Source organism: Pleurodeles waltl, chromosome 4_2, assembly GCF_031143425.1.
Source record: "Pleurodeles waltl isolate 20211129_DDA chromosome 4_2, aPleWal1.hap1.20221129, whole genome shotgun sequence".
Taxonomy (NCBI): domain Eukaryota; kingdom Metazoa; phylum Chordata; class Amphibia; order Caudata; family Salamandridae; genus Pleurodeles; species Pleurodeles waltl.
The window spans coordinates 657,435,065-657,458,554 of NC_090443.1; the positions used below are offsets into that span (position 1 = coordinate 657,435,065).

At 43.6% G+C, this 23,490-nt stretch overlaps 1 protein-coding gene across 1 annotated transcript in view; it reads left to right on the forward strand.

Annotated features, from left to right (window-relative positions):
• Positions 1-23,490, forward strand: part of LOC138293923 (vitellogenin-like) — a 605,610-nt gene that overhangs the window by 299,044 nt on the left and 283,076 nt on the right. The window lies entirely within an intron of this gene.

Sequence of the window (23,490 nt, forward strand, 5' to 3'; positions counted from 1 at the left end):
GAATTGAGGGTTCATTTGACTTTATTTGACTTTCACTGCCAAGTTCAGACGATAAGAGTGACAAAATTGAAATTATAAATGTTCATAGATTTATACATGAGGGTAATAAACATTATTTTGCTTTATTCACTGTTTTGTTTTTTTAATTAATTTCATTATATTTATGGCTTGCATTCATAGTAAGTTTGATTTCTTATCTCGTATTATTTATTTAGAGGTTTTACAAAATGTAAACAAGAACCCTGGGTGTCAGAGCTCTGTGCAGTACATATTTCACATATTCAGATGTTCAGCAAGGTAATAAACAGAAACCTGAAGGACAAGCCAGGAGACTCCCATGTGATTACAGAGCAACAGGTCCTTATAATGGGATTACATGTTATATTCAGCAGGTAGAAGGAAAAACTAGTGAAGAGGAAATCTGTAGATGAATGATTGAAAAGCTTGAGAAACATACCAAACGATTGACAAATGTTACATAAAACTTTCTTTTGCTCGTGGAAATGTCACGCTGATGGACAAGTTCAAACGGTTGCATTGACCGTATAGTAACTGATATCAATCTGACAAAAATGTGCAGCAGTCAATATCGTCCCCTTTTGCCCTAGCCCACTACTGTGAATGATGCTATGGCTTGTGATGTATACAGTAACTGACCTCGGTCTGAAATGCATTTGTATGGTTTGAGGACACATCAAAACAGCTGCCAAGGTTTCAGATTCACATTTTCATCATTCCAGTGATTATGAGTGACATTTCAGCGACTATGAGTGACACTTTCTGCGAGCAAAATCAAGCAATGAAAACAAGTGCAACATATAAATATCAGAAATTGCAACCATTTGAGCAATGAGAAACTAAGAAGATCTTAAAACTGTTGTACAGCACCAGAAATGGAAGGGCACTAACCTAGTGCCCTTGTATCCTGATCATACTGTAAAACAAATGTGTTATTTATTCAAAGCTTCCTCCACCTCCTCAGCTCAGGCCACCAGGTGCCATGCCAGAAGTTCCACAAGTAACAAAAGAATTTGTGTGACAAAAGCAGTAATTCACAGCTATCCTCATAAAACACAGTTCTGCGAATAAGCGTGGTTCACATTCTTTGCAGCAGGCACATTAACCCTCTGTGCTACTTTATGAAGAGTGAAAACTGTCAGTAAACTAAAGGCTGATCTCACCCCACAGGAACATTATTCACCAGAGTTACCTAAACATTGTATTTATGCCTGAATCCAAGGAATCCAGTCTCAGACTCACATCCTGACCAGACACAATCCCTGGAGACCCCCCAGGACAGGGCACAGCATTTGTGTTGAGGTCAGACATTGTCTTCCTATCATTTTAATTGGCACAGGGTGGCAGCAGTAACTCCTGCCCAGGAGTGCAGGAAATTGACACAAAAACATCCCACATAATGGTTAAAGTGCACAAGCAATTAAGTCACAAGTCAAATCTATAATTGACAGGTGGAAAATAGGCACATACTTGGTGGATTGAGTGCTATACAATTACCTTCTAACATTACCAGTATTCACTTCCATGCAGTAGACAGTATTTTATAGATGTTGCCACAAGAGAGCAGTACATGACGCTTTTTCTTTCCACATGTTCTTTCACAGTAAACTATGATCTTACTTTACTGTCTAAAACATAAGTAACACTAGTCACAAAGGGCAAATCTGCTTTAGTTCACCCAGGCCCAGTGCGTGCAGGTGCTCAAGGCACTAAAAAATGCATTTTAATGCGATGATGCGGACCACCACATTAAAATGCGTTAGTGTAGCACTTGGTGCGCGGTACTTGGCAGAGCTGCATTATTATCTGTTTTCACTGTCAGTGCAAAGTAGCTTATATCTCCATTAAGTGACCTGTCTTAAGGATTATTTTCTAGTGAGAAAATCTAGCCATGACAGAGATATTTCTAGATTATTCAGTTTTCATTAAAGGATTACTACATTTTACCATGACTACCTTAGACAGTCTAACATGATTTTTTAATGCTTTTGTAGGTAAATATTCAAGTACGTATAAAGATTGTTGGACCGGGCCGTTTTTGCAGGGTCATCTCCAAACTTCTTGCCTCCTTCCTCCTATTTTTTTTAACCGTTTTTGTTGACTGTAGGACTCTGGGCATTTTACTACTGCTGATTAGGGCTAAAGTGCATATGCTCTCTGTCTAAATTGTATTGGTAGTTGGTTTATCCATTACTGGCATATTTGATTTACTAGTAGGTCCCTAGTAACGTGCACTATGTGTGCCAGGGCCTATAGATCAACTGCTACTAGTGGGCCTGCAGCACTGATTGTGCCACTCACATGAGTAGCCCTGTAAACATATCTCAGACCTGCCACTGCAGTGCCTGTCTGGGCAGTTTTAACTGCCAGTTTGACCTGGCAAGTGCATCCATTGGCCAGGCCCAAACCTTCCCTTTTACTACATGTAAATCACCCCTAAGGTAGGCCCAAGGCAGCCCCCTGGGCAGGGTGCAGTGTATTTAAAAGTTAGGACATGCACAATGTGTGTTTTATATGTCCCTACAGTGAAATACAGTTAAATATGTTTCTGACTATTGCAAGGTCTATCTCTCCTATAGGGTAACATGGGGATTGCCTTTAAATATATTTCAAGTATAATTTCCCTTTGGGAGCAGATAGAGATGTGGGGTTTGGGGTCGGTGAACTCACAATTTAAAAATACATATGTTGATGAAGTTGGATTTTAAATTGTACGTCTGAAAATGCCCCTTTTAGAAAGTGGACATTTTCTTGCTTTACCGTTCTGTGCCTCTGCCTGGCTGTGGAATATACATCTGGATGAGGATGACAGTTGGAAGGTTTGTGAATTCACTCTAGACAGTCACACAAAGGGAGCTGAAGTGTGCCTTGCATATCCCAATGGGTCTTCCTGGGCCAGAGTGGTGGAAGGAGCTGACACTTGCATCTAAATAGAGCTGTGCCTGTCCTTACATAAAGCAGGGTCCAACCCCCTGGAGTGTGTCTGGGGCCAAGGCAGGAAAGGCAGAGTCTTGTGCAATACAAAGACTTTCCTTTGAAGTTTGCCTACTTCAAAGGCAGAAAGAAGTATAAGTATTGAGCCTCTTAAACCACTACTTCAGAACACTTCTGGACTGAGAATATTCTGCCAGGAAGAAGAGCTAGCTGCCATAGGAGGGACTGCCACTTTGCCTGTTGCTTTGCTATGCTGGCCTGCTGCTTGCTACTTGCTGCTTTTGTCCTGGGAGTGAAAGGACTGAGCTTTGCTTTCAACATCCTGCTTCCCAAGGTTCTCCAAGAGCTTGAACTGAGCTTGTCTCCTGTTAGAAGTCACAGAGATATTAAATACTTCATCTGCCACTTGCGAAGTGGTTCCAAATCAAGTTCCTGGGCCCTTGGTAGTGAGTTATGGTCTAACCAAGAAGAAACCAAGTGCATCACCTCCAGAGCGACTCTGGAACTGGCGCCATTTTCTGACTCAATGCCGCCGCCTTCACCAGAAGTCACGGTCCCCGTTGAGTGCCACCGATACCTCAGGCCCGAAACTGTTGCAGGGCTTTTGAAGTCCCGCCACAGCGTGAGTCCTGTATTCCGTGTCCCCAAAGTCTGGGACACCCGACTCTCAAGCCACGGCGGCACCTGTGGCCCTGTGGTGTGACGCCGCAAAGTCAGCGCCTCGCATCTTGGCCTGATGGATTAATCTACCCTGCAAGATCGTAAGAAACCAAGGCCTCACCACCAATGCCACATCACCTCCCCTGCAACCTTAAGGAACCAATGTCTCACCTCCCCTGCCTGGTAGTAAGGAACCGACACCGCACTGGCTCCAGAAATGCCTCCCTAATTGGCTCCATGCAACATCTTTGTTTCATCAGTTACCAAAGGTACTGTGCCTGAGATCCGTGCGTCTCTGTGACTGACCGCACTCCATTGCGAGTCGGACTGTTGGGAATGACTCCGTCAACGACGTCATGATAGCTCCAGTTGGAGCTATTGTGTTCCTAAGTGCTTTACTGAGATTTAATCTTTACAATTTGTATCTTTGCTTGTGTAGTTTAGATTTTTGTTTTTTGGTCTTGTTTTATTCAGATAGATATTGGCTACATTTACTAAACTGTTGTGGTGTTTTCACTGTGTTACTCTGTGTGTGAACAAATACTTTATACATTGCCTCTGAGATAATCCTGACTGCTCGTGCCAAGCTACCAAGGGGGTGAGCAGGTGTTATCTTTGCTGTGTGGCTTCCTTACCCTGACTAGAGTGAGGGTCCCTACTCGGACAGTGTGCAAACCACTACCAACCAGAGACTCCATTTCTAACAAAGAATTTGGTCAATATGCATTATCGTATATTATTTTCAGTTGATGCTTAAAAAAAGTTTGTTTAATTTGGTCATAAATCGTCCAACAGTTTTGAAATCTAGAAGCCATCCAAACGTACGTGATTGTTGTTAGACCTGACAGCCTTAGGGTGGTCACCCCTAACTTTTTGCCTGCCTCCCTCCACTTTTTGGACACTGTTTTTGCTGGTTTTTAGACTCTGCGCACTTTACCATTGCTAACCAGTGCTAAAGTGCATAGGCTCTCTCCCTTTAAACATGGTAACCTTGGATCACAGCAAATTAGATTATTTAATTTACTTATAAGTCCGTAGTAGAGTGTACGATATGTGCATTGCACGGCCTGTGTGTGCAGTTTCACTGTCACTTCGACTTGGCATTTAAAAGTACTTGCCAAGCCTAAAACTCCCCTTTTTCTACACATAAGTCACCCCTAAGGTGTGCCCTAGGTAACCCCTAGAGCAGGGTGCCGTGTGGGTAAAAGGCAGGACATGTACCTGTGTAGTTTACATGTCCTGGTAATGCAAAACTCCTAAATTCATTTTTACACTACTGTGAGGCCTGCTGCCTTCATAGGCTAGCATTGGGGCTGCCCTCATACATTGTTGAAGTGGTAGCTGCTGATCTGAAAGGAGTAGGAAGGTTATATTTAGTGTGGCCAGAATGGTCATACAAAATCCTGCTGACTGGTAAAGTTGGATTTAATATTACTAATTTATAAATGCCACTTTTAGAAAGTGAGCATTTCTCTGCACTTAAATCTTTCTGTGCCTTACAATCCACGTCTGGCTGGGTTTAGTTGACAGCCCCTTATGCATTCACTCAGACACACCCCAAACACAGGGTACTCAGCCTCACTTGCATACATCTGCATTTTGAATGGGTCTTCCTGGGCTGGGAGGGTGGAGGGCCTGCTCTCACACAAAGGACTGCCACACCCCCTACTGGGACCCTGGCAGACAGGATTGAACTGAAAAGGGACCTGGTGCACTTCTAAGCCACTCTTTGAAGTCTCCCCCTACGTGAAGGCACATTTGGGTATAATACAGGGCCTCTGCCCTACCACCTCAGACACTTCCTGGAGAAGAAACCTGAACCAGAACCTGCACCCTGACAAGAGGAACTGCCTGGCTGCCTAAAGGACTCACCTGGCTGCTTTCTGCAGAGGACTGCTGCCTTGCTGTTGCCCTGCTGTCTTGCTGCTCTCTTGCTTTGCTGCAGAAGTGCTCTCCAAGGGCTTGGATAGAGCTTGCCTCCAGTCCCCAGAAGTCTCAGGACCAAAAAGACTTCTCTCTTGCAAGTGGACTCCTTGTGCGGCGAAAAATTAGACGCACAGCTTGTTCCACGGTGAAAAATTCACCGCACGCCAAACCGGAACAACGCTGCTTGACTTCGCAAGGAAAAGATCAATGCGGCGCCTGCCCGACGCACGGCCCGCCTGGACAACGCCGCCCGACTTCCAGAGGGGATATCGACACAGCGCCTGCCGTGAGGGAAAAATGTCCATGCATCGCCCACCGGAACGACGCATAGCTGGTCAACAAGCCCAGGATTCCACGCACAGACCCTGGGGCATCTGAAAACCCCGCAACCCAAAGAGGAGACCCGCCCGCGCGCCGGAAATCGATGCAACGTCTTCCCCGCGTGGAAAATAACGACACAAGACCGTGTGTGAAGGGGCGAGACCGACGCACATCACCATTTTCCACGCTTCTCCTCCTCTGTGGCCCTTTGCGGAGATTTTTCCCTCCAACCAGGTACTTTGTGCTTGAAAGAGACTTTGTTTACTTTTAAAAAGACACTTTATATCACTTTCCAGTGATATCTTTACATTTTCTTATTGCATCTTTTATCGTTTTGACCCACAAATATCCAGATAAATATTATATATTTTTCTAAACACTGTGCGGTGTATTTTTGTGGTGCTATATTGTGTTATTGTATGATTTATTGCACAAATACTTTACACATTGCCTTCTAAGTTAAGCCTGACTGCTCAGTGCCAAGCTACCGGAGGGTGGGCACAGGATAATTTGGATTGTTTGTGACTTACCCCGACTATGGTGAGGGTCCTTGCTTGGACAGGGGGTAACCTGACTGCCAACCAAAGACCCCATTTCTAACAATTGTGTTATGGGTTTGTTGTTTATATGCACATCTGAATAGTTGTGGTGAGTTACAGTGTTCAGACATGAAGGTATTAAAGAAGGTATAGACTGAAAACTACACTCAGATTGACATGTACTGATCTGGTTCTCCATGTCTTCTTAAGTTGTTGAGGGGTGGCTTTGATCAGTTTAGTTATGAAATGAGGGTTTCTGTCTGCCATTTTAAAACAGGGTCTGGTGTGTGTGTATATGTTTGCACATGTGAGTCATTGAAGGAGTCTGGGGTTCTCGAATGATGCGTGTGTACCTAGATGACTGTTTGAAACCGAGTCTGGTGTCGTGAGGCACACTTCATGCATGCCTAATGTGTAAATAGCAGGCATCCGCAAAGACCCCTTCCATGTTTTTACCTGTATTCGAATTGCACTTTGTATCATCATCATTGTAATGTCTCATGCTTCAGGACACCAATACAGCGCCTGACTCTGAACCGGCCCTTTGCAGCCCGCACTCATCCCATGCAGTATATCACTCTTTTTCAATGAAACACCCTCAAATCTCACGTCCGCTCTGCTCAGCCACATATTATCCCATTTTAGTTAAGATTTCTTTTATGTACCTGACAAGTTTTAGTCCCTGGTTGCAACAAGCTCTGCCCACTTCCACCCAATATATAAAGCTTGCAGTGTACGCGCAGCTGAGATCTGCAGTCTTCAATGAAGTATGAGGGTAGTGCAGGCAAACTTGGGGATATTATTTGATATTTTGAACTATCCCGATATTTTTAGTCCATCACACTTTGCATGCTCAGAGTTTTCCTACCATAATAATGTTAAAAGTAAAAATATGATGGTGTACTTCACCTTCCGTTATTTGTACAATTGATGGGCCGGGAATTGTGTTAATCCCTTTTTGCTTTTTGGTGCTACTTACTGAAACTCTGTCTTATTAAAGGATTCTAAATGACAAACTCATTTTGAACTTGTGCAACCCATGTGGCCCTATAAATATGACAGGCAGAGAAGCCATACATCTTAAATGTTTATTTTCAGATTTTCTCATAGAACACTTAGTTAATATGATCAAAAATCATTTAATCCGTAGATCAGAGCGCAAGCTCAGAGGACAGAATCAATCAAAGAACTCAGCAAAGTTCAGGTCAGCAAATTACAGAGTTTAAAATGGGAAAGCAATCCTACAGGGATTCGCATTCAAGGGTCAGAAAAGAAAGGCTTTCAACACATCCAAAAAGACCACACTTTTATACCGTTTTGAATAATGGATCTCATATATTCACCGCAGGTGTACATGGTTTTCTTTTTTCATTGAGGAGTACAAATTCATCATCATCATCAACAATGGCACAGACAAAGGCAGTATAAATTTCAATTAAAAAACAAGAGGGCAGCACACATAGAGAACCATCAGACATACAAGAATACAATAAATAACAATGAAAATAACTAATAGCAAGATAAACTATTAACAACGGGGAGGACCATGGTCCCTCAAGCCTGTATACATAAATCATCCCAATTTATCGGGCCAGTTATGAGATCTGATAGGGCACCCCAGGCCGGTTAACAGATTTTCCTTAATGTACGGCTGTTCGAGTGGTTTTCAATAATTCCAAGCTCCAGATCGCACAGGAATATTAATTCCTACCACCATGATAGAGGATCCAGAGCTTCCTTTAGCAGCCAGGAGTGAGCAATTATGAGTCTTGTAGAAGTAACCGTAAATAAATGACCCCCTCCACTTCACCCAGAACGTCAGGGGAGTGCCAAAGAACCATTTTTTGGGGGTCAGGTATAATATTATTTCTACACAATTGATTTATGAGTGCAAACATTTTGTGCCAGCATTTCATAATAGGATTGCAATTTGCGAAATTATGCACTGTGTCAGCCTCTAAGGCCCAGCACATGAAACAGGCCGAGGTTTTCCTCATGCCCTATTTGTACAGCTTGAGGGGAGTGTAGTATGTGTTACTGAGAGTTCTAAAAAAGTGCACTTTAAATCGTGAGATGTTAAGGGCTCCCTGTGCCAGCTTAACAGTGTGTCGTATCTCAGACAAAGATACGTTACACTGCAGTTGTCGAGACCATTTAGCAGAGAGCAGCTCGAATCTATTACTCATGCCCCCAGGTAGCCTGAGAATCAAGTAGAAAGTGTGCATGTAGCCACATCTCTCAATTTTAATAAAGCCATCCAAGAACTCATTATTACTCGTTCTGATTCTGCCGTCAGGTAACTGCTGCACAAATGTACGTAATTGGAAGTAGCAAAAGACCCCAATTTTGGGGAGTCAGTAGTCACGACTCAAAGCTGAAAAAGTTTTAAAAATGCCATTCTTAAAAAGCAGGCCCAAACGCTGAATGTTGGCATGTCCCCAGCAGCTAGAATAGCTATCTTGGAGTGAGGAGGGCAGGCTAAAACTATTCCCTAATAAGATCTACTGATGGAATTAACCCCTTCGCTGCCAGGCCTTTTCCTCTCAGGTGCCAGGCCTTTTTTGGGGTATTTGGGTCTGTTCGCGCTTAGGCCCTCATAACTTTTTGTCCACAGAAGCTACAAATGCCAAATTTGTGTCGTATTTTTCCAACATCTTAGAGATTCTAGAGGTACCCAGACTTTGTGGGTTCCCCTTAAGGAGACCAAGAAATTAGCCAAAATACAGATAACATTTTGTGTTTTTTAAAGAAATGGGAAAAGGGGCTGCAAAAGAAGGCTTCTGTTTTTTCCCTGAAAATGGCATCAACAAAGAATTTGCAGTGCTAAAACCACCAGCTTCCCAGCTTTCAGGAACAGGCAGACTTGAATCAGAGAACCCAATTTTTCAACACAATTTTGGCATTTTATTGGGACATACCCCATTTTTACTATTTTTTGTGCTTTCCGCCTCCTTCCAGTTAGTGACAGAAATGGGTGTGAAACCAAAGTGGATGCCAGAAGGCTAAACATTTCTGAAATGTAGACACAATTCTGAATTCAGAAAGGGGTAATTTGTGTAGATCCTACAAGGTTTTCCTACAGAAAATAACAGCTGAAATAAAAAAATATTGAAATTGAGGTGACAAAAACAGCCATTTTTCTTAACGTTTTACTCTGTAATTTTTTTCTGCGATGTCAGATTTTTTAAAGCAGTACATCGTTACGTCTGCTGGACTCTTCTGGATGCGAGGATATATAGGGCTTGTAGGTTCATCAAGAAACCTAGGTACCCAGAGCCAATAAATGAGCTGCACCTTGCGATGCGTTTTCATTCTATACCGGGTATACAGCAATTCATTTGTTGAAATATAAAGAGTGAAAAAAAGGTATCAAGAAAACCTTTGCATTTCCAAAATGGGCACAAGATAAGGTGTTGAGAAGAATCTCTGAATTCCGGGGTGCCCATACTAGCATGTGAATTACAGGGCATTTCTCAAAAAGACTTCTTTTTTACACAATGTCTTGCATCAGGAAGGAAAAAATTTAGAGAAAGACAAGGGGCAATAACACTTGTTTTGCTATTCTATGTTCCTCCAAGTATCCCGATAAAAATGGTACCTCACGTGCCTGGGTAGGCCTAATGCTCACGACAGGAAACACAACATGGACACATCACATTTTTACATTGAAACCTGACGTGTTTTTTGCAAAGCACCTAGCTGTAAATTTTGGCCTCTAACACAGCCAGCGCTTAAGGAAACATACCAAACCTGTGCATTTTTGAAAACTAGACACCTAGGGGAATCCAAGATAGGGTGACTTGTGGGGCTCTCACCAGGTTCTGTTACCCAGAATCGTTTGCAAACCTCAAAATGTGGCCAAAAAAACACTTTTTCCTCATATTTTAGTGACAGAAAGTTCTGGAATCTGAGAGAAGCTACACATTTCCTTCCACCCATCATTCCACCAAGTCTCTCAATGAAAATGGTACTTCACTTGTGTGGGTAGGCCTAGTGCCCGTTACAGGAAATGCCCCAAAACACAACATGGACAGATCACATTTTCCCAAAGAAAACTGAGCTGTTTTTTGGAAAGTGCCTAGCTGTGGATGTTGGCCTCTAGTTTAGCTGACACCTAAGGAAACCTACCAAACCTGCGCATTTTTGAAAACTGGACACCTACAGAAATCCAGGATGGGGTGACTTGTGAGGCTCTCACCAGGTTCTGTTAACCAGAATCCTTTGCAAACCTCATAATATGGTTAAAAAAACACTTTTACCTCACATTTCGGTGACAGAAAGGTCTGGAATCTGAGACGAGCCACATATTTCCTTCCACCCAGCATTCCCCCAAGGCTGCTGATAAAAATGGTACCACACTTGTGTGGGTAGTCCTGTTGCCCGCAAAAGGAAATGCCTCAAAACACTATCTGGACACCTCATAATTATCAAATACACAACTACCTATTTTTATCCGAGGGGGCACCTGTGTTTTTCGTTCTGGGCTCAGCAGCCATCTAGGGAAACCTACCAAACCCAGACATTTCTGAAAAGTACATACCCGAGGGAGTCCAGGGAGGTGAGACTTGCCTGAATCCCCCAAAGTTTTCTTACTCAAAATCCTCAGCAAACCTTAAATTTAGCTACAAAATCACATTTTCCTACATTTCTGTGTGGGATCACCACAACAGGACAAATTTCCTACCACCCAACCTTCCCCTCAGTCTCCCAGTAAAAATGATACCTCACTTGTGTAGGTGGGCCAAGTGCCTGTGACAAGGAAGAGACAAAAACATGTCGAAATTGAGGGGGAACCTAAGCGGGTCCAAAACAGTAGTTTGAAAAAAAACATTTTTAGGCTGACAAGTGCAGCAGAAATTTTATCGGTATAGATGAGACAGTGCTGGGTGGTACAGATTTTGTGAATTCCTGCCGATTCCGGAACGTTCCATCACAAAAATGTGGGGAAATTGTGTGATATCCAGCAAAGTTGAAGGTTTGCATGGTATTGTGGGTAAGAAAATGTTGTGGGGTGCATGTGAAGCACACCACCCTGGAATCACCCAGATGATTAGTTTTCAAATGTTTCTAGGTCTTGAGGATTTTTCTACATGGCAGCGTCCCAAAGTCCAAGATTTGCAGCCCTCGCCATTCCAAGTGGGATGATTTTGAGAGTTAGCCAAGCTCTCATGGCCCAAATGTATACCCAAAACCCAAAATAATCAAATGTCCTCTTGCTTGCCATGAGAGAAGATGTTTTAGTGTGTGGGGGAAGAACTGAAAGACTGTTACCCCCTTCAGTTGGGGTGGGGGCATAACCATGCCCATACTGGTTGGTAGCCACCACCCCACTAAATTATATATATATTTTTAATTCCCTGGCGTCCAGTATGCTTTCTGCCCCCGTGGGGAGTGGATACGAGGTAATTTCCCCATCTTCCCACCAGTGGGCAGAACAGCTTTGACCCCATTTATTTGGGGTGGGGGTTTGGCCATACCTCCACCCTCTTATTTTGGAAAAAATAATCTTCCCTGGTCTCTGGTGGGCTTTCTGCGCCCCTTGGGGGCAGATGGGCCTTCCAAAAATAGGCCTATCTGCCCCCAGGTGGGGCAGATATGGCCAATAGTAATGTGCCCCCCCATGGGGAGTGACCCTTGCCCAAGAGGCTGCCCCCCAGGCACACACATACACCAATCCCTCGTGCCTAAGTGGTTTCTGCTCCCCTGGGGGCAGTTGGCCTAATAGAATTAGGTCTTTCTTCCCCCAAGGGGAACAGAAATGGCCTAAAATTAATTTGCCTCCCCACCAGGGTAGCAACCCTTGCCTAAGGGGTCACCCCCTTCACCCCGTGAAATTGACACAAAAAAATAAAAATCTCTAGTTTCTAGTGGTTTATCCTAATAAAAATAGGCCGATCTGCCCCCAAGGGGGGCAGAAATTGCCTACAACAAATTTGTTGCCCCCCCAGGGGAGCGACCCTTGCCTAAGGGGTCGCTCCCCTCATGTGAGACTGACAACAAAAAAAAACCTTTTGTCTACCTGTTCTATCCCCCTCAGTGGCAGATTGGCCTAATTATATTAGGCCAATCTGCCCCCGGGGGGCAGAAATGGCCTAAAAATAAATTGCCCCCCTGAGAAGTGGCCCTCGCCCAAGGGGCAGCTCCCCTTATGATATAAACAAACAAAACGTATTCCCTGGTGTCGAGTGGTTTCTGCCTCCCCTGGGGGCAGATTCGCCTAATAAAAATAGGCCGATCTGCCTACAAGAGTGGCAGAAATGACCTAAAAGTAAATTTGCCCACAGGGGAGCAACCCTTGCCTAAAGGGTCACTACCCACATACATAAAACAACCAAAAAATGAGCCCTGGTGTCTAGCGGTTTCTGCCCACCCTGGGGGCAGATCGGCCCAATTATAGCCCCCCAGGGGGTGCAAAAATGGCCTAAAAATAAATGCTCCCCCCCCCCCCGGGAACAGCCCTTGCCCAAGGGACCACTCCCTTTATGCAATAATAACAAAAATAACAAACTCCCTGGTGTCTAGCGGCATTTCTGCTGCCCGATCGCATCGCGATCGGGCAGCAGAAATGCTGAGAGAGACATTAAAGGAAAGGAAAGGCCTTTCCTCTCCTTTCATGCCTCTCTCACCCCTCCATGTGATCGGAGGAGAAATGCTTTTGTGCGCTGATGTCATCAGATGCCACAAAGGGTCCGGAGGTAGAAGGGGGTGGAAGAGGAAGCGATTCCCCTTCCATCCCTGCCCAGGGGAGGCGGGCCCCTGTAAGCCTTTGCTTGAAGTAACTGTTATGTCCTGGGCACCTGAGCAGTGCTGCCAGGACATAACTGTTCGTCCAGGGCCCCTGAGGGGTTAAACGACATTACTGGTAGAGTGCATAGCCTGCCAGAACTGATACTGTTAAAGGTATACCATACTCAGAAAATAGACCTGCCAAATCCCATCGGGTAAGTCCAACAACCACAGAGAGCCAAAGCATAAATACTTTCAAAAAATAATGCCACAATAAAGGGGAAGCAACCCTGCCCCATCTGTTCAGGGCGGTTGAAGGTGGTGGATGTTGCATCTCATATTCACCATAGTTGTACATGGTTCTCACAAATCAAACCAGAATAAGCAAAACAGTTGCAAAGAAATACATTTTAAAAATCTCTTATATTTCTGCAACATAGATCTTCTCGCGAACTACCTGTACTAGAAAAAATATTGTTACATCACAAGAGAATCTGCGAAGAGAGCTAGGTGCAACCTTGAATTGATACAATTTTACTCAAAGCACCTTGTGGAGATTGTTGCCCTTGCCCATGATTCACATTCAGACATTATTCTACTGAGGCATGGAAATAAATATACATTTATCCACGTGATATGGGTCGATGGCAGTACACATCACAAATAAGATGGGGTCTGAGGCCTAAAATTTCTAATTTACCTAGAGTTCCGTTTTCAATATTGAAATGCTTTTAAAATTAGGAGAAACAACGTTATCAACTACAACCCACAGGAGGCAATGCGTTAAAAGGCCACAAGTGGCTGATGGTGCCATACGTGCAGTAGCTATGTGTATAGTCGGATTATACAAAATTTTTGGTTGTTGTTTAAAACCCAATGTCATATCACACTGAAGAGCCAATTCAGAAGCGCACTTGGAAGCATATAAGGGCCCACACCTGTCTCTTCCCTTCTGTTGGCCTATTGGTAAATTGTGCTAGAAGCCATAACATACACAAGAAAGGGTGCTGGGCACTAGACAGACAGAGAAAAAGGATGGACAAATAGGCTTTGTGGACTATCAGTAAAATGTTCAATTTTTGGCCACCCCTTCATTTGGATTATATCTATTCATGTGAAATAAAACCATTACTGTATGTGATGGGAGAGGAAATGTTACCACATTTGCTCTCACATTCCTCACAAAAGTAAGTGAATGCAAGCATATTACTCAGTCAGGAGAAGCTGTCATGTAATGTCATGCATGCAGCGCCCTTAAGTCCAGATTTACAACGAACTGGCGCAGTGCCCCGGTGCATTAGTTCTGAAATGCAGGGATTCACCATATTTACAAAAATACAGTGCATCCCTGTGTTTCCTCTAGTGCTAAATTTAGCTGTCAACGCAGGCATCTTTGCAACAAAGTGCAATGGTGTTTGCATTGAAGGGAATATGTCCCTTCCTGCACATAAACAATCTACAATGGCGATTTGCCACATCTATGTGTGCTGCATTCTTCAGCACACATTAAAGTTGCAAATCTTCATTTTTGAATGATTGTTTATGTGCAGGAAGGGATACCACCCTGCACATAAACAATCATTCATGGCGTTTTGCTCTTCCTATCTGTGCTGCAGAATGTAGCACACATGAAAAAAGCAAAAAAACGAGGAGAAATAAAAGTATTTCTTCTAGTTGGGCCATGCTAATACCACCCCTGGGATGGCGTTAGATTTTGGCACTGCCACAGATTTACACCTTCTTGTAAATCTGGGGCAGCCTCAAAAGCAATGGTTGTTGCGGAGGAACACCCACAGCAACATCCATTGCATGCCCCTCTGCCGCAGAAAACTGCAATGGAGGGGCCCATATTTACAAGGCGGCGTTAATCCACAAAAAGTGGCTTAGTGCCATCTTGCAAATATGGCACAGTGCACAGCGTCACCAGAGCGTCACCAAAAATGATGCTCCAGTGGCGCTAGGGGCTTGAAAATATGCCCCTTAGGGTCCGATTTAAGTGACGCAGCACCACTTTTCTTGCACCCCTTAGTGCCCCCCCTAACGCCACCATGTGTGTGTCGTATCTAAGATACGGCGCAACATGGTGGTAAATAGGGAAACTAGCTTCAACATTTTTGATGCTAGTTCAGAGCTTTGCAGGATTAGGGCAAAGCCAGTTGAGGGCCACTGTAAATAATGGTGTGCCTCTTTTTAACGCCTGCTCTGAGCACGCATTAAAAGTGCCGAAACAAGGAAATCTCTTACATTTCTTTGTGCCAATTTTCACCCCCCCTTGTGGGGGGAACGGCCCCTTTGCATACGTTATGCCTCACGCAAGTATAATGTAGCGCAAAGGGTTACGAAGTGTAGCAATGCATGCATTGCACCACTTTGTAATTTGGGTGCAGCGATTTTGGCCTCTTTGGGCCACGTTAGCGTGAAAAAAAATTATGCTAATGTGGAGAAAGGAGGCGCAAGCAGCTCTTAAATCTGCCGCTTAGTATAGCCAACTGCGCAATTTATGTTTGGACTTGCATTGTCACTTCACCGTCAAAGATATGGCTGGAAAAAAAACACAATACAAAGTACTGTTCACTAAACAGCAATGATGGACTGAAAGCTAGGGCATGTGGCATTATGACAAATCTGGGCTTCAATGCGAGACTGCGAACATTTACAGGTGTTTCCTTCATTGAAGAAGTCGAGCTCCCTCACTAAAATCTAGTTGTGGACCTTGTCAATGTAGGCAGCTGCAGTGCTTAATTTGTGCTTGTTGTTTCCGGTGCTGAGCACCAGCACTTATTTTTGAATGCCGGCGCTTAGTGTTCTGCCTCAAGCATTTGCTGCGAGCAAAAGACACGTTTGGGAAAGACGGAGGGAGAGCAAAACGAAAAAGCGGCACGATGAGAGAGAGCTGCAGATGTGAGCTGAAGGGGCAGGGAGTGGTTTTAAATGGTTTGAAGAGGTCAGAGATCGCATCGGGATTACGCTGCCTCAGTATTCCGTGTTCACAGATTTAATTGCAGCAGCCGTGTGTTGAAGAGGAGGGCTTTGAGCACCGGCACCTTTTTATTGACAAATTAAGCACTGGGCAGCTGGTGGCCCAGTGCCAGAGTTGGAAAAAGGTGTTGCCCGAGATGGAAGTAGGCAATGCCAGTGGTGGAAGTGAGCAGCGCCTGTGGGGACTGGTAGCAACGCCAGAGGCGCCTGCGTTTTTTTGTTGTTGTTTTTTTTTTTCTTACAAGAACAGCGGCTGGGGAAGCAGTTATTCGATTTCTTGTAAAAGCAGGTTGTGAATTCTGAATCTAAAAGGATAATAAGAGTGTTGACAGCTCAGCCATCCAGCGACATACTGATGTCATGAAGGGCAGAAGTGAAAACTGTCTCGGGCCTATGTGCGGGACAAAAGACAGAGCGCATTGGGTCTATAGCATTGAAAGCTCCCAGAAACTGGTAAAGCTGTGAATTTAATCTGCTCCTTTTCTCTGTTTTTTTTTTTAAAAAAGTGAACACGAGAAATAGGCGATAATTCTCCAGGTCTGTTGGCCCGATGGGTTTGGGTAGGATCAATGTTTTTATGGCATTTTAAGTCCGTTTAAGCAAAAAGCTATCTTTCTGAGATTCATGGGGGCAAAGGTCAGGATAGGAGCTACATCTGATTGAGTGGAGACTGGTGTAAACAGAGGTTTGACAACTATCAAGTGACAAAGATGGACTATAAGGATGAGGGATGGTGCATTCCCAAATAAACCCAATAGCAGAAAGACAGCGAATACAACTTTTATTATACAGGAAAACTGTGGATAGTTTTTGTTGCAGAGTTCCAAAGAGAGAGGAGGACAGGAGATTTAGAACTTATTGAGTCACCAGAGATTGTTTTAGGATAAATCTGTGACAGTGTAAACACTACACTGAAAAAAAGGCTCACAGTAGCAAGGAAGGTTTTCTTCCTCAGCTGTATGCTTGTTTCTCATAGGAAATCCATAATCAATGCACATGAGATGTTATGTCTTCTTGCAGGTAGATTCAAGTGCATGCATTGCGCCACTTTGTAAACCCGTGCTCCACATTATGCCTGCGTCAGACATAATGTATGCAAGGGGGCATTCCGATGCAGGGAGGCCCAAAAAAAGGGCACAGTGAAATTTGTAACATTTTAATGCACCATTGCTTCCATCTTTTTTAATGCCTGCTCCGAGCAGATGTTAAAATGAAGCACCCATATTAACTTATGGGCCTCCCTGTGCTTTGCTGCACTAGCGTCAATTTTTTTTATGCTCTTTTAGCATCATAAATATTGACGCTATTGTGCTAACCACACCACGGTGCCCCATATTATAAATACAGCACAACCATGGAGTCGTTAGATGGCGGTAAGGGGACGCAAGAGAAGTGGCACATCGGGACCGATGCGCCACTTTCTTGTAAATCTGCCCTTTGTCTGTGATAGTACCGATATTAAAATCGAGCTAAAACTCAATAAAAACAGCAAACAGAATAAATAAAAGCAAAATAACAATCCTGCAAAGTGCTCTTAATTGAAATAATGAATTAAACAAATGAGCAACAGGCTCTGACTGTCAAATAGTAAAAATGATGATGGTAATGAAATAATAAATTCCTAGGGCCATAATACAGAACGTTCTTTGTGGGTTTAACAGCCATTTGTATCTGAACCTTGCACCCATGTGAGTCTTGGGTATTAGAGAAGGTGTTGCAGATAATTGTGGATCACCTTTATTAATATGGATCACTCATTTTGCGTTGCCCCAAAAGTAAAAATACTGTTGAATATGCAGTTCTCATAGAATTCCAAATATTAAGAGCAATGGAACTAAGATACCACCAATATTGTCTTACGTGTTGGGGACATTTTACATGCCACACTTCTGTAAAGCAAAACTGCTAATGCCAACTCTGTGGAAATGTAATTTTTACATGATTTATTAATTACATGTTGCTCATTGCAGCGTGTTGATGTCCCCTGATGATAAAAATATCCATTGCGGGACCTGAAAACCTCAGTTGCAATCCTTACTATCAAACCTTACTCTACACATATCAGCCTATGCAAACTTTTCCTTACCTTCTGCTATAAGTGTCGTACCTGATTCACCTATTTTGGGAGTGCATATAAAGAGGTTGACGGTAGTCAAATGGTGGACACAGGTGTTGGGCAGTGGCACTCATAATTGGAAACCCAGACTTTTTTTTTATCAAGGCACTTCGACACAGATCCAGAGATAGGAAAGCAGAAAAGAGAAAAAATTGGGAAAAGAAAAGTAGGAAAATAGTGACAAAATGAGAAGCAGGGATGGAGAAGAGCCTGCACTAGTGAGATAAAGGGATAAGAAAGAGAAGAAGGAGGCCTGTGCTGGAATCGAGACTAGACAGCCTTCGTGTTCAGCCACCCTGTCATACAGCAGCACCAGAAGCAGGCTTCTAAGAAATCATTTGGCCATGCACGTTTGTGGAAAGAATTGCACCCAGCATGAGGCACTGTGCAGCTATTGCCTTATATCAGTGGTATGCAGATGTAATTCAGTAAAATTACTAAATGTGTTACATTTGCCCTTTTGATTGTTTGGGCAGTAGAACAGGAACATCCAGAAGTAAGTAAGAGTTGGCGAGCGACAGAAAGAGAGGGAGAGAGTGAAAGTGTGCATGTGCACATCTGTGTGCGCTTGCTCCCTCCCACACATAATTGTGTGCAGGCTGAAAGTAATTATTGAGGTTGCACATTTTACTGCAATGACAGTAATGGGAATATTTATCAATATATCATTCAGTGCAGCAAGCCACCGTGCTGCACTGCATGATAGGGAAAGAGCAGGAAGATATCGTACATACCACTATACGGAGCATTCGTGTCATTTCCCTGCATTGGCACACAATGTGGTGCCTAGCACCAATGCAGGCACCTTTGGACCATGGTGCAAGGGTGCCTAAACAGGGACACCTTTCTGCATACATAGAAAAACCACCTAAGGCACATTCCTCTTTCTACGTGTGCTGCAGAATGCAGTACACATACGAAAGAGGAAGTATCAAGGAGAAATAAAGATATATCTCCTTGCTACGCCTCCCCTGGGGAGGTGTAGGTTTTGATGCAGCACTGCCAGTAATGATAAATCTGGGAATGTGCCAAAATGCAGGGTGGTTGTGTGGGAACACCCGTGCTTCCCCCAAGGAACGCTTTGTCAGGGCAGAGTAGCACAATGCAGCGATTTAGACTGTGTTGCATTTCTCTAGATTTATCAAGCCAGGCAAAACCATCCAAGGTGACCTTGCCTGGCTTTGATAAGTTTGCCTTAAGAGTTGTGTCACTCTTGCACCACGTCACACCTTTTTGATAGATAGGACCTAAGGGTGCAAAGGCCTTGTAAATGAGGCCCTAGGTGGAATATTTACAAGCTCCTACCGCTGCTTTGCACCACCCTAGCATAATTTTTTTTTAAAGTTAAAGTGGCGTTAAGGAAGCCATTCCCCCATGCTATATTTATAAAGTGGCGCAATGCATTTGTAACCCCTTGTAACCCCTTGCGCCACATTATGCTTGTGTCACGCATAATGTATGCAAGGGGGGTCTTTCCGACACTGGGAGGCCCCAAAAAATGACACTATTGTAGTATTGTGCGCCATGTTGCCCCATAATGTAAATACGGTGCACCCCTGGTGCATGGGCGCAAGAAAAGTGTTGCATCAATGCCGATGCAGCACTTTCTTTTAAATAAGCCCCTAGGACCCCGTTTTAAGAAGACATAATGCCTCCTTGCGCCACAATAGCGTAATTTTTTATGAGGCTAATGTGGCTCAACGTGGCCAAATTCGCCACGCCAGACTTTAAAATTGGATCTATGCATGCATTGTGCCACTTTCTGACTCCTTGCGCCCCATTATGCCTGCACCAGGCAAAATGTGTGCAAGGGAGCGTTCCTCTATTAGGTGGACCACAGAAATGGCGCAGTGGAATCTATGAGATTCCACTGCATCATTTTTTGGCGGCTATTTTTAACGCCTGCACAGAGCAGGTGTTAAAAGCATAAAAAATTATGACGCTGTTGTCCCTAACTTTCACCATGGTGCGCCATATGTTTAATATGGCGCACACATGGTGGTTTTTAGGGGACGCTGAGGGATGCAAGAAAAGGGGCGCTGCATATAATGCAGCGCCACTTTTCTTAAATTTGGGCCTAAGTATCTAAAGTGCAACCAGTGGAAAATGACGGTGTGACCACAAGTACCACACGTGTCACCTTGGAAATTCACTATGTGTTATTCCCAGGTTTAATAGTCCGTTCAAGGTGGTTTCCTGGCACAACAATTTATATTTTTCTTATGCATAAATCATACACAATGGCAATACATCCCTGAATTTCGAGCATAATCCTTTCTTAGAATTCGCTAGTTATTTTTTGTCTCTGATGATTTGCTTTAAGCACGCATCTCACTAGACAGAAGAATGAGAAGCGTATATCCTTGATGGAGGGCATTATTGCATAAATATTGTAAATGAAGCCCATTCTTCCATTTCACCTTAGTGTACATTAGAGGGGAATCTGGTATGTATTTCAAGCAGGTGAACCTGTTTAAGTATGCTTCGTTCTTGCCAACTTTGAATACATTCCCCTTTCTCATCCCATCCCACCTCTGCCTCGAGAAGGTTTTACCTGACAGGGTCATAGCCCTTCCTGTCACCGTTTAGATTTCATAAAACACTCCTGCTTCAGCTAATTTGGACGGCTTTGCATAGGTTTTTAAAATGTCGTCACACGTCATGTATATATGCTGCTTGAGGCCGGGGTTTTCAAAGGTGAATAATTGATATTCTAACCTGGACAGAGCTCTGCCGTTTTCTAAAGCATTTACTTTTAGCCCGGTCTTTAAGTGGGATGAAAAAGTGGGGGATCCCTAAAAAGGGGCGTTGCCCTTGCAATTAACATTTACATCTACATTAAACATCTAAACAAAATTCTTTACTTTTAGCTTGTCAATGTTTTTACTACTGTGTTAATCCTTCTAACACGTTTATACAAAATCAGAATTGTAACTAAAATACTTGACCTTGCTGTGTGCGCTCCGAGAGTGGGTGACCATGGATTCTGAACATCTTTTTGACCTAGGGACAGGCACTGGGAGGAGCTCACACCTGCCTTCAGCCACAACTCCAGAGCTCTAAATTGTGACCATTAAAACCATCTGGAGCTGATGTAGTAGTTTAAAGTATGCACTATTTAATACTAAACTGCTAAACAGAAAAAATACAGAGACACATCATAGAAAAAGATAGCTCTGTTAAGGAATGCAATATCAAATAAAACGTATAACTATAAACATTAACTAAATTTCTGACATGGGTTACTATGTTTTTTACGTTCATTGTTCAGAAATCGATCAGTGTTTTTGCCAGTAAAGTTAAGGGCATTAATATAGGGCCCAGGGATTTAAGTGAGATGAAAAAACTAAGGGGGCAGGGGGTCTCTTAAAGAAGAGAGGCCTGTATAGTTCAGGGCATGGCTTAACAACACATAAGGTAAAAGTCTGTGCTTAGCATGATATGCTACCCAACTAGTATTTTGCTGCCTCTTTCTGTCATTGCACCCAGATATATAGGCCCATATTTATATCTTTTTTGTGCCGCATTTGCGTAATTTTTTTACCCAAAAGCGGAGTAAACTTTCAAAATACAGGGGCATATTTATACTCTGCACCGAATGTGCATCAAAAGTTTTGACGCACATTCGGTGCAAACCTTGCACCATATTTATACTATGACACCCAACCCCGCAGACGTCGAAAATCCTCTGTGTGCGTCATTTTTTGGATGCGGGAAACCGCCTTCTGTTAATGACATGCAAGGTAGGCGTTCCCATCCAAAAAATGACTTTAAGGTCTGTGCGCCTTATTTATACACCCATGTCATTTTGACGCACAGGAGCGGGCGGGCCTTAAAAAACAGCGCATAGCCTGATGTGCGCTGTTTTTTAACACCTGGGTGAGGGCAGGCATTAAGGGACCTGTGGGCTCACTTCCATGGTCTCTGACCATGGAAGCAGTCCAGAAGTGCCAGTCCCTGCCCCCAGGGACACCTCCTGCCACCCTTGCCCACCCCTGGAGGACACCCATGGATGGGGGGACCTATCCCAGGTAGGTACAGGTATGTTGGGGTAAGTATCATTTTTTTATTTTTTTAAAGTGTCATAGGGGGTCCTAATTTGGGCCCCCCTACATGCCACTGTGCCCAATGACCATTCCCAGGGGACAGAAGTCCCCTGGGCATGGCCATTGGGCAAGGGGACATGACTCCAGTCTTTGCTAAGACATGAGTCATTTCAATGAGGGTTGTGCGTCAAAAAATGGAGCAAGTCCGGTTTGAGCCATGATTTTTTTATCTAACCTGACTTGCACCATTTCTTGACGCACAACCCCCATTTTCCCCTACTCCGGAGCTGCCTGATTTGAGGCAATTTTTTTTTACTCTGACCAGCCCGCAGCGCCGCCTAACGTCAATCGTTAAATAAGGCACCCCCCTGGCGCGTAGGAATGGCGTTAGCCGGCAGTAAATTTTTTGACGCAAACCAGCGTTGGCACTGGTTTGCGTCAAAAAGTATAAATATGGACCAGAATTGTATTTTGGAAGTTTGCGCCATTTTTGCGTCAAAAAGCGGCGCAAATGCGACGCTAAAAAAGTGTAAATATGGGCCATAATGTCATAACTGACATTACACCAAAAACAAGCCAGGACTATTGGCTTTGTTAATGGCGGTTAGTTGCATAAGACAAACACATACAACATTCAGCTTTATAGACAATAACAGCAATACCAGCTATTTTGTGGCGCAGGGTCAATCACAATTTCTCTCGACTCTAAAATAATGGGTAGTATAATTCGATTCAATTGCACTCTTTATTTCGACCTCCGAATGATGAAAGGCTCAACTCTCCATGCCGATATTGACTCATGTGAACTTTTGAGATAACTTTCAGGATACGCTCTGTTAGACTCTTTTATAATGCTGGCTAATGCGCAAAAAGACAAAGGGCCAACACGTTAATCTAAAGTCAAACACACACATTCCCCGGGACGTAATTTCGTATTTGTTTTGTTATTTCCTTTACCTGTGAGTTTTTTTGAAATATTTACAGCTTCCTATTTTTTATCTGTGGGTAATAATTTTTTGCCCATGTTTTTATTTTATTTTTGTTATCAGACCTCGTCTTTTGTTTTCATCATCTGTCTAAGCCAGCGCTGAGCCGAGCGATGGATGCATCTACGAGTCCGACATCACTGGACCAGAACCTGTGCCCCACACAGAATATTAATGAATTCGGAGGAATTTCTTCCTGAGAGCAAAATGATGATAATGCTGTTCGTTATAATCTATGG